Raw genomic sequence first — 12899 nt, 5'->3', positions numbered from 1 at the left:
GAGTCTATGGTTATTCCCAATAGCTTAGCCTCTGCCACTGGAGCAATTGGAGTAGCATTAGTGGAGTAGATAGTGAATTGACTGTTAGTGTTTTTGTTAGAACTGGTTATAATCATAAGCTGAGTTTTCTTTGGATTGAGGATAAGTTGGGCTTTGGTAAGGTAGTTTTCAATGTCAGAGAATGCTAGTTGAGTTGTTTGCAGGAGGGTGGGAATGTTTTGTGCAGCACAGATTAAGGTAGTGTCATCTGCATACTGAATTATAGATGCATGCTGTGTGGAGGTATGGAGGTCATTTGTGAAGACTGTGAATAGTAGTGGTCCTAAGATAGAACCCTGTGGGACTCCTATAGTTATGGGCAGCTGAGGAGAGAAAGAATTTTCCCATTTCACAGCTTGGTACCTGTCAGTTAAGTAGCTTTGGAACCAGGTAAGAGTGGAATTTGATAGATGATGTTGGTTTAGTTTGTTTAGCAGGATTTGGTGTGAGACTGTGTCAAATGCTTTGGACATATCCAAAAAAAGAGTTGACACTTGTAGGCCTTCATTTTTGAGACGGTTTACTGTGTCTGTGAAGCAGAGGAGGGCTGTAGTGGTACTATGGGCAAGTCAGAAACCATGCTGAGCAGGTGACAGGATGTTGCTGTCTAGGAGATAGTTTAGCATCTGGGTATGGATGCATTTTTCTAGGATTTTGTCCAGGGGGGAAGTAAAGTAATGGGTCTGTAGTTATTAAGTTCAGTGGGGGTCCTGCCTTTATGTATGGGTGTAACATAGGATATTTTCCAGAGTTTGGGCACATAGTTTTCAACAATTGATCTGTTTATGAGAGTGGAGACTGGGATAGCAATAGCATCTGCTGCAAGTTTCAAGAAATAGCTGGGGAGTAGGGGCGTGGCCAAGGATGAACACAGGATAGCAGCAGATTTCTTCAGCTCCACCAATTTCATTACACTGACAGGAATTAATTACTTAAAAAATTAATTTTTGAAGTAATTTTCTTTCTAAATATGTTTGTTTTATATAGTTCTTGAACTATATCTAAAAAAGAAAGGAAATTGTAACAATATTCCTGTCAGAAATCACATTGGAAATTTTCCTGTCAGTTTATCAGTCTGAAATGAGTTCCAGTAAGACATATTCTCAAGACTTCAGCATCAAGAAAGAACTTCTGATAACTATAATCCAGCAACTTACTGCTAAGATGGATAAAATGGATACTAAAATTGATACCTTCATAGAAAAAACTACAAAACAAATAGACTTGTTACATATAGACCTGCAACAACAGAAGATCCAGATGACAGGCATAGAAGAAGCTGTGAATGACATGGAAAATAGAATCCAAGAAGAGGAAATCAACATTGAGTTTCTGCTGAAACAAAATACACATTTACAAACAAAGCTGGATGACTTGGAAAATAGATCTAGGCGCAATAACATTAGGATTTTTGGACTGCCAGAAAATATTGAAGGTAACAATATTACTTCTTTTTTAACAACATGGCGTCCTAAAACTTTAGACTTACCAGAAGCATTCTCTTTTGGTATCGAAAGAGCACATAGATCTATAGCTAATACTAACTCTAACAAAAACTATCCTAGATCAGTTATAGTTAGATTTCTATCATCCTTTGATAAAGAGATGGTTCTTAAATCTGCTTGGGCTAAAGCTCCTGTTAAGATTAATGAGGCAACTGTGCGTTTTGACAATGACTATTCTTCCTTGGTAATAGCTAAAAGAAAAGTTTTTCTGCCACTAATAAGGGAGCTTAAAAAAGCACAGTTTAAAACTTACCTTCTGTTTCCTGCCAAGCTAAAAATCTTCCTTCCTGATGGTCCTAAAATTTTTGATGACTTAGACTCTGCTTTACTGTTTATCAAAAAATAAGATTTTGGATAAAATAGAGGAAATGGAATGGGCTAGTCCTTCATTAAAGAGACTGGCAACTGAAACTTCGTGGAAGACTTCTGAGAAGAAGAAGAGACTAAAGAACAAATGATTTGTTCTATGTTTTTTCTTTTTTCTCTCATCATTTTACTTCATTATTAATCTTTTTAAATATAGTTCCTGCATTTCCAGAAAGCCACAAATGTTCTGAAAAAGATTTAATCAAAGTTATTCTCTGTGTGCAAAGAAATGTTTTGTTTCATAACCAGTCAAAATATCTGAGGAACTAATAACAAGCTATTATTCAATTTGTTTCTCTTTCTGAAAAAGAGAAGTAAGGTCAATAATTTGATACATTTTTTTCTTTTTTTTCTCCTTTTCTTCTTTTCTTTGTTTAAACAATGACATTCTATTTAGATTATGTAGTGGGTAAAGGGTGGGGGAGGGCAGGGAGGGAAGAGTAATGAAAATATGATAAATGGAATAATAACATATTTATTCCTTGTAAAAAGTTTATATGTTCTTCAAATGCTATTCCTAATTATACTTTCTTGATTATACTGCTTATGCTTGTTTGTCAATAATATGTCATGCTTTAACTAATAATAATTAGAACTAAATAATAGTAAATAATATGTTTTATTTTTAACTCTATTAATATAAACAGTAAGTAATATTCCATTGTATATACTTCTTATAGCTTTCTCTTACATTTTTTTTTATTTCTGCCTTACACTCTTTTATTTTCTACTCTCTTTTTCTTTTCTTTATTCTTTCTCTTTATTTTTTTCTCATATTAATATATAGAAATGCTTTTGATCATATAGACACAGTAAATAATAAGATTTGCATAAAAATTGAGTTGGGACAAAAATATTGAGTTTTATTACCTATTAATAACTTTGGGCTTAATTTCACTTACATAGAGGCTGTAATAACCTGTAAAATACATCGCAAAGGTTTTGTCATGTTTAGATGCATTTACACTGCTAAATGAATGTTTGTCACAAGTTTTTAACAAGTTTCCCGCCAAAATGTTAAGGGAGACAATCTGGGATGTGGGCTACCTCATGAACAGTGTCCTCAAGCTGTTTCAAAAGCTTCAACTCTCAGAATTCTCACAGAGAAGCTGAAAGCAGTCAATCTGACCTTTGACCCAGATATCACACTGACACATCACAGATTCAGGAAGAACACTCTACCAGGAAGTAGAACTGATGCAAATGTGACTATGTGAAGGAAAATGAACTCTTTGACATTTAAATGTGAGTTATTTTATATAATTACTTAAATATCTATGTTATAATTCATAAAATATGTCAGTTATAATGATTTTAAATGATGCAGTTTCTTGTAGTAAGTAAATGTCTTATTTTAGAAGGCATAGAAAATGAAACATTTATTCAAGTGTTTTTGAAAATCTACTTGACTGCAGCATACTAATCTGTGTTCAAAACTTATGTTCTAAACATATACATTACTATAACTCATTTAATTCATCTGATTGACAAGCATAAATAACTTTATAACTCTATTCTGGAAGAATTTGTCTTGTGATATATTTTAAAGCAGTAGTATAGACATACAAAATACAGATGTTTTTTTTTACAATAATGCAAGTGTTTCTGAGAATTTGCATAACTATGCAGTATGATTTATAACAATTTCTATAAATATAATATTTTATTCTATTGACAATAATGAGTATGAGTAAAATGCTCATATACAAGCAATTCAAGTTTTTTTTCTGGAAGCTGTTGACTGCATTTACATGACCGAAAATAGATGCATCTTAATATATGTAATGTCTGAACCATATTAGCCAAAGTTTTTGATTTAAATGAATGTTAGAACTTATTTTTACATACTTTGAATAAATTAATATGTAAATATGCCTTCCTTTTTTTTTTCTCTCTTTCTTTCACTCTCTCTCCCTCCTTCACGTCTTTTATTTCTCTCTCTCCTCTTGGTTCCTAATATCAAGTTTATTTGAATGCTATTTGAATACAAGTGTATTATATTACATAGATGTATATAGTAGTATGAATAGTTTTTAAAAAAAGTTTATTTTAGTTTATATGATGCTGTTTTATCAAATGTGTAGGCTTGTCTTGCTAGATAATTGAATTGAAAGCTGTTAATTTAAGTTAAATATAACCAGTATTAAATTGATAAGGTGGTAGCTGAGGTACTGCTGCTTAGGGTAGGGGTTAACTTGAGTGGTAAATACTACTCTAAGTTGGAGTTTTTAACTCCAGGCTGGATGCAAGGTTTAATCCTTACATTATTTTCACTTGTTCATTGTTATATGTATATAGTTTTGACATCCACAATATATTTTGTACACTCATTGTCACTACAAACAAAATTGAATCCTATACAAAATCCCATAAGAGATTCAATAAATACAGCTATATTTAAAGGTACACCTAAAGGAGGAGATGTAACATTACTTATGTTGTTATTTGTTATTTTGATCATAAGATTCTTAAGTTTTAAAATGCCAAATGACATCTTTAAAAGGAATTTCTTTAAACATTAATGGATTGAATAATCCGTGTAAAATGGCAAGCCTAATAAGATACATTAATTTACATAAGGCCAACTTAGTCTTCTTGCAAGAAACCCATCTCTTGAAAAAGATATTGATAAACTAGCCACAAACAAATATACAGTATTGGTTAGTTCAGAGCACACTCAGGAGTGGCTATTTTATGGAATAAAAGTATGCCCATTCCTAAAACCATTAAGTCTTATCAGGATGACAAAGGAATGTTTTGTATGGTTACAATACAAATTAATGGGAAGACTTACACTTTAATTAATGTATATTGGATACCTGGAATTGGTATTAATACAGTGAAACATCATCTTGATAAGATCATATCATTCTCTATAGGAGATATTATTTTAGCTGGTGACTTTAATTGTATACTACATGAAAGTGATACTACCACTATAGGAAAAAGAAGAATTACATCTAATGCAAAACATTTAAATGATTTTGCTAATTCTTATCATTTGAATGATATTAATAATCAGATAGATTCAAAATCATTACCGTACACCTTTTTTTCTAACAGACACAAAACTTATTCAAAAATAGATAGGGTCTTTATTTCTAACCAGATGGTAACAGATTTAATTAATTCCAAAATGATTTCATGTCCTATATCTGATCATAATTCAATTGTTTTTGAATTCATGATAAAAAATACTCATAATGTTCAGATCAAAGGATACCAGCATACTTAACTCAACTAAAAGACTATAAAGAATATATACTTTCAGAAGTACAACATTTTCTAGACATAAATAATACTCCTGAAGTCTCCATTGTCTATGTTTGGGATGCCTTAAAATCATATCTATATAGACAAAGTATAAGATGGTATAATAATAAAAGGAAATCTTGGGATAAGGAATTGTTAGATATTCAAAGTAAATTAGACTCTTATAAACATAATAATAAAGAAAATATTATGGATAAGAAAGTCATTGAAGAAATAAACAAACTAAATGAGGAATACAAAGAAATTTTAACTCATAAAGTTAAAATAACTCTAGAGAAATACAAGTTTTTGTCTTACTCAATAAGTCCCAAATACTTACATAGACTTAAAAATAAAACAAAAAGGTTGAATAAACAAAACCATATCAAAGAAATCTTTTCTCTAAGGAAAAAGAAGAATGTTTCTAGTCTACCAGAAATACTAGATGAATTTAGAAATCACTTTCACAATATTAACAATAATAACGTTAACATGGAACCTAAAGATAAAATAAAGGAGTTTATAACCACAAACATGAATAAAAAGCTTAATAAACAACAGATTAAACTATTGGACAAAAGTATTTCATATACAGAGGTTATTACACAAATAAATAAGCTTAAATCAAACAAAGCACCGGGTAATGATGGTATTATACCAGAGATATATAAAATCCTTTCTAAAAGTACATATTCATTAATACATAAGGTTTTTATTTTGGCCCAAACTGAGTTAATAGCCCCCCCATCTTGGCAATATACATTTATTTCGCCAATTTTAAAACCTAATAAAGATCCAACTAGATGTACTTCATATCGGCTGATCTCATTACTTAATGTTGATTATAAAATGTTTATGAGTATTTTTGCTGATAGATTGAAGACAATCATTCCCGGCATTATAGATATAGATCAGACAGGCTTCATTGTAAATAGAAATACTTTTGATAATATAAGAAGAACTTTAACATTAATTGATTTTGCAAATAGGAAAAAGAAAGATTTAACACTTATTAGTCTTGATATAAGTTCAGCATTTGATTCAGTAAGTTGGGACTATCTGTTTACCTTACTGAAGTGCACAAACTTCTCAGATGCATTTGTAAATCTAATTGAGCATTTATACAAAGGAACGTTGGCTTATATTAAGGTAGGAACATATGTTTCACAAAAAATACCCATTCTTAAAGGTACAAAACAAGGATGTCCACTTTCTCCACTATTATTCACTTTAGTAATGGAGCCTTGGGCTAATTTGATCAGAAACAGTACTGACATAGAGGGTTTTGAAATAGATGAAAATACAACATCCAAAATTCAACTTTTGCAGATGATGTTCTAATTACATCAGCAGGATCTAATTCTTCTATGCAGTCTCTATTTGATAAAATGATGAATTTTAAAAGTATTTCTGGTTTAATATTCAATGAAGAAAAAACTAAAATACTACCTATATATACACGAAAAAATATTCTCATTAGTGATTTTACTAAATATGTACCCAATTCAGGTCAGATAACTTATTTAGGTATAATACTATCTAAAGATATTAAATCTATTATATATAATAATTATAATACCTGTTTTCTTAATATACAAAATCTTTTAATACCTGGAATAATATGTTTTTACTATGGAGGAGAGACTTACAATTATTAAAATGATAATATTCCCCAAGATTTTATACTTAATACAATCAATAATACTTCCACCTACAAAAATAATTATCAAGAAACTGAATACACTAATGTTAAATTTCCTATGGGCACCTAATAGACCTAGGATTGCATTAAAGAAACATACTAATAGCTGGTCTCAAGGGGGTATTTCTTTTCCAGACTTTAATTTATATACTATCTCTTCTATTGTAAAAGTCATTACTTTATTAATAGATCAGTCATATGTCGCAAAATGGAAAGATTATTGGGAGCTAATTAGTATGCACCATGAAAATCTCCTTAACACATAAAAATAGGATTGTAAATAACTCCATGTTATGGTTACTAAAGGAATTTTGTACTTCACCTATTACACCTAAACATATGGTTTGTTACCCATTAAATATTATTATTAGCTATCGTAACTTTATATTCATGCACCCTAAGTATAGGGAATGGAATTTTATTATATTCCCTATAATGTATACTCAGGGTATGCTTTTGTCATCTACTTCTGAAGGAACTCATTTAGCTATAGATAATGATCTAAAGTACTGGTATCAGTTGATATCTGATAATAAAGTTAAAAATCTAGATTTCTTAAAACAAGAATTTGATCTAAGAGAAACTTGCTGGTTAGAGGTTCAGACCTTTAGACAACATCTCATTGATAGAATAGATCTAATGTCTATAACAGTTAAAGAATCTATTCCAACACTGATTGATTACTTGATATTAAATTTACAACATAAAGTTTCTGATAAAGGTAAACTTTCATACATACATAAAATTATCAGACAAGAAACTTTTTACAGTGTAGATACATACTGGAATTATTTCACTTCTATTAATGGGGACCCACCAAATCAACAAGATAAACAATGTATATTGGAATCTGCCAATAGAACTACGTCTTCCATTGTCTGGAGACTTTATACATGGAAATTTTTACATAGATCTTTTTATACACCTTTGATGATGAATAAAATAAATAATAAAGATAATCTGTGTAAGAGATGTAATGTAGAAATTAATGCTGACTGGGCTCATATGTTTTATGACTGTATAAAATTGAAAGAATACTGGAAGTCAGTTAATGAATTTTTGCAGGCTCTTTTTACAGATAATTTCATTATTTCTAAATCTCTTATATTATTCAACACACCTGTACCTCAAAGTGTTAAAAAGGTTAAGCTTCCCTTGTTATGGTCTATTCTAGCAGTGGCTAGGAAAATAATAACCAGAAAGTGGATTTCAGATACACCTCCTTCATTCAATGAATTTAAAAATGTTATGAATATAGTGTGCCATATGGAAATAAACACAATTAGGTCAAGAACAACTAGAAAAACATCTTATTATATTGTATGGGATAATTTACAAAATTTGTTAAAAAAATCCTAATTTCAATAGCATGGTATTTTAGTTTAATTAATTGATCTGATTGTAGTGGATGTCTTTGTAAATACTTTAGTTGTTTTGTTGAATGTTATAATCATATCTATTTTTAATTACTTGTATAAAATTGTTATGATATTTCTCTTGTATGTTAAAACAATAAACCTGTTTTGAAAAAAAAAAAGAAATAGCCGGGGAGTAGGTCGGCTACTTTTGATGAGGTTTTTAGTTTGGAGAGCATGCTTTTGATTGAAGTGGTGGAAACTGTTTTGAGGGTAAAACTTGTATTAGTGTTATTTGTGTTGGGGGGGGATAGTGAGGAAGGAACTGTCCTGTGATACTAAGGATAGAATTGAGTTCACAAAGTGGGAGTTGAATTGTGTTTCAATGGGAACTTTAGTGTCAGGGGTGGTTGGTTTGGGGGTAGCCTTTTGGGTGGATTTTAGTAGCTGGTTTACATTTTTCCAAAATGTTTGCGGGTTGTGTTGGTATTTAGTTTGCAATGTTGTGTAGTAGGATTGTTTGTCCAGCCTAATGCTTTTTTTTGCATGGTTGTGCAGTTCTTGGTACTTAGTTAGGCTTTGTGTTTCTTTGTTTTTTTGATAGTAAAGCCAGGCAGTGTCTCTGGACTTGAGGATTTGTTTGGTTTCTTTACTGAGCCAGGGGTTTGTAGAGGTTCTAACCTTGATTTTGTGCAATGCAGCGACAGTGTCTAGGTGTTGTAGAAATGTTTTGTTGAAATATGCTACAGCCTGGTCAAGTGGGAGGGTTTTTAGGGGGGTCCAGTCACAGTTACAGAGTAAAGTGTTGAGGACCTCAGGAGAGAATTTTTTTGTGTTTCTAGTGGATATATAGTTAGTTGTTTTGCATATGCTTGTTCTACTACATATAAAGTATATTATGTTGTGGTCACTTAAGGTGTCTGGGAGACTGCCTGTGTGAGGGTACAATGTGGGGTTGTTAGTTAGGACCCAGTCAAGGATGGATTCACTTTTAGATTTTTTTTATCACATCTAGTTGGAATTTGGACTAGCTGCTGGTAGCCATGGAGATTTATTAGATTACTTGGTGGTTCTGATATACAGGTGAACCAATCTAGGTTGAAGTCCCCCAGAATAAGGGTTTCTTGTGAGTATGTGGAAGAACACCAGGATAAGAAGTCTTCAAGGCTAGCAGGTGTATTACCAGTTGGAATATAGATCACAATTGTGGTGATGACCTTTTTAGGGTGAAGTTGAAGTTGTGAGATAAGTATGTCCCAATTATTGGGGGAAGGGTAGGAGTTTGGTAATTGACGGACAGTTAAGATTTGACTTGTACAGTAAGACAGTTCCACCCCCTTTATGAGGTGGTCTGTCTTGTCTAATGATATTGTAGTCAGTAGGGAGAACTTCTGAGTTAGCTATGTTTTTATTTAGCCAGGTTTCTGTTAAAGCAACTATGTCTGGGGAGTAGTGTGCTATTGTGGCCTGGAGTTCAGGTATTTTATTTTTGATACTTCTAATATTAATATTTAGCATTAAATAATGGTTGGTTTTGCTGCTGTTGTTGATTTGCTGTTGTTGATTTGCCCAGTAAACTCCAAACCCTTAACCCTTTTGGTATATGGTTTCTCTCCATACTTTCCTTAAAAAATATTTATCCAATTAAAAACAAAAACAAGTATGAAACATACTGCAGTAGTGGTATCTTGTATACAAAATCCACTTGCAACCACACAAAATATGCATTTTGACTCTGGAAAACAAAATGCTTAGTAAATATTAGGTTTAGCACATTTGTCTTTTTTATTATTTAAGAACTTCAGTGCAACTATGTTTCAAGGCCTTTTAAAACTTTCACACCAATAGTCATATGATCTCTGATGCTGAAATTTAAAATTGGGTCGAACTCATAGAAAAGCAGAATCATTATTTTAAAAAATAATAGTAACATTACATAACATTACATAAAATCTTAGACAAGTCCATATGTTAAAATAAAATAAAACCCTTTTCTTGTGTAATAAAAGGCACTAAAATCACTCTGCCATTACATATAATAAATCACACAAAATTAATTTGAATTATCATTTCATAATTTAGTAGACCTGTGCTTCAAATCACTCATTAAATTGACATTGTCATTTAATCCAGGGCACTTGTTGGCCTCAAACTTTATTTGCCATTTAGCCTCTGATAAATTTAGGTTCTTAGACATGGCTCTGTCTTACCAGTTTATAATGCAGAACAAGAGAATCCACATGCTAAGTAAACCATATTTTTAGTCACACCTTTTGTACTTTTGTTTTGTAGTGTGTGTGTGTGTGTGTGTGTGTGTGTGTGTGTGTGTAGCACCCTAAATTAAATGTTTCTGTTTCAGACTAACACTTATCTTGCACTGAAATCAGTAAATTAAAATTCATAACAATCAGGGGCAAGTCACTCCCAACTCTTCTACATGAGGAAGGTACTCTCTCCACAAGCTAACTAGCATTACGTAAGCACCATTCAGGGTAGATTGTATAGCCATACCCTTACAGTGGCCAGAAATCAACATTCTGCATTTTTGATGTTCTGCTTTTTTTAACCAGGTAAGCCCACTTTGCACAAGTCTTTCTTTGCAGAGGCCATCAAGGAGCATTGTTTGGTTAAGTGAATTGCTCAGAGTTACAAAGCTGATAAACAGAGGAGGTGAAATGAATCAAACTCTGTAGTACAAGAAGAAGCTCATTAATACCTCAGAGCCTTGTTGTTAGCTAATTATTAGTTTATTTATTAATTGGTTATTATGTAATTGCCAGTCATTGCACTCAGCAGTAATTTCGTCACAATTTTTATTCACGATTTTTATGTTTCTTTCCTGCTACTTTATTTTGTTCATAATTCATTCTCAGACTTTTATGCTTCTCACCTGGTGTTTGTTCAGAATGGACAAGCAGTGCAGCTTTTCTTTTTTTTTCAAAACAAGTTTATTGTTTTAACATATAAGAGAAATATCATAACAATTTTATACAAATAATTAAAAATAGGTATTATTATAATATTCAACAAAACAACTAAAGTATTTACAAAGACATCCACTACAATCAGATCAATTAATTAAACTAAAATACTGTGCTATTGAAATTAGAATTTTTTAACAAATTTTGTAAATTATCCCATATAATAAAATGTGATGTTTTTCTAGTTGTTCTCATTCTAATTGTGCTTATTTCCATATGACACATTATATTCATAACATTTTTAAATTCATTGAACGAAGGAGGTGTATCTGAAATCCAATTTCTAGTTATTATTTTCCTAGCCACTGCTAGGATAGACCATAACAAGGGAAGCTTAATCTTTTAACACATTGAGGTACAGGTGTGTTGAATAATATAAGAGACTTAGAAATAATGAAATTATCTGTAAAAAAGCCTGCAAAATTCATTAATTGACTTCCAGTATTCTTTCAACTTCATACAGTCATAAAACATATGGGCCCAGTCAGCATTAATTTCTACATTACATCTCTTACATAGATTATCTTTATTATTAATTTTATTCATCATCAAAGGTGTATAAAAAGATCTATGTAAAATTTCCATGTATAAAGTCTCCAGACAATGGAAGATGTAGTTCTATAAGCAGATTCCAATATATATTGTTTATCTTGTTGAGTTGGTGGGTCCCCATTAATAGAGGTGAAATAATTCCAGTATGAATCTACATTGTAAAAAGTTTCTTGTCTGATAATTTTATGTATATATGAAAGTTTACCTTTATCAGAAACTTTATGCTGTAAATTTATTATCAAGTAATCAATCAGTTTTGGAATAGATTCTTTAACTGTTATAGACATTAGATCTATTCTATCAATGAGATGTTGTCTAAAGATCTAAACCTCTAACCAGCAAGTTTCTCTTAGATCAAATTCTTGTTTTAAGAAATCTAGATTTTTAACTTTATTATCAGATATCAGCTGATACCAGTACTTTAGATTATTATCTATAGCTAAATGAGCTCCTTCAGAAGTAGATGACATAAGCATACCCTGAGTATAAATTATAGGGAATACAATAAAATTCCATTCCCTATACTTAGAGTGCATAAATATAAAGTTACGATAACTAATAATAATATTTAATGGGTAACAGACCATATGTTTAGGTGTAATAGCTGAAGTACAAAATTCCTTTAGCAACCACAACATGGAGTTATTTATAATCATATTTTTATGTGTTAAGGAGATTTTCATGAAGTGCATACTAATTAGCTCCCAATAATCTTTCCATTTTGCGACATATGATCGATCTATTAATAAAGTAATAACTTTTATAATAGAAGAGATAATATATAAATTAAAGTCTGGAAAAGAAATACCCCCTTGAGACCAGCTATTAGTATGTTTCTTTAATGCAATCCTAGGTCTATTAGGTGCCCATAAGAAATTTAACATTAGTGTATTCAGTTTCTTGATAGTTATTTTTGTAGGTGAAAGTATTATTGATTGTATTAAGTATAAAATCTTGGGGAATATTATCATTTTAATAATTGTAAGTCTCTCCTCCATAGTAAAAACATATTATTCCAGGTATTAAAAGATTTTGTATATTAAGAAAACAGGTATTATAGTTATTATATATAATAGATTTAATATCTTTAGATAGTATTATACCTAAATAAGTTATCTGACCTGAGTTGGGTACATATTTAGTAAAA

The sequence above is a fragment of the Protopterus annectens genome, chromosome 8.part1 (assembly GCF_019279795.1).
Source record: "Protopterus annectens isolate FY-2018-M chromosome 8.part1, PAN1.0, whole genome shotgun sequence".
Lineage (NCBI taxonomy): Eukaryota > Metazoa > Chordata > Ceratodontiformes > Protopteridae > Protopterus > Protopterus annectens.
This window is presented reverse-complemented; position numbering follows the sequence as displayed.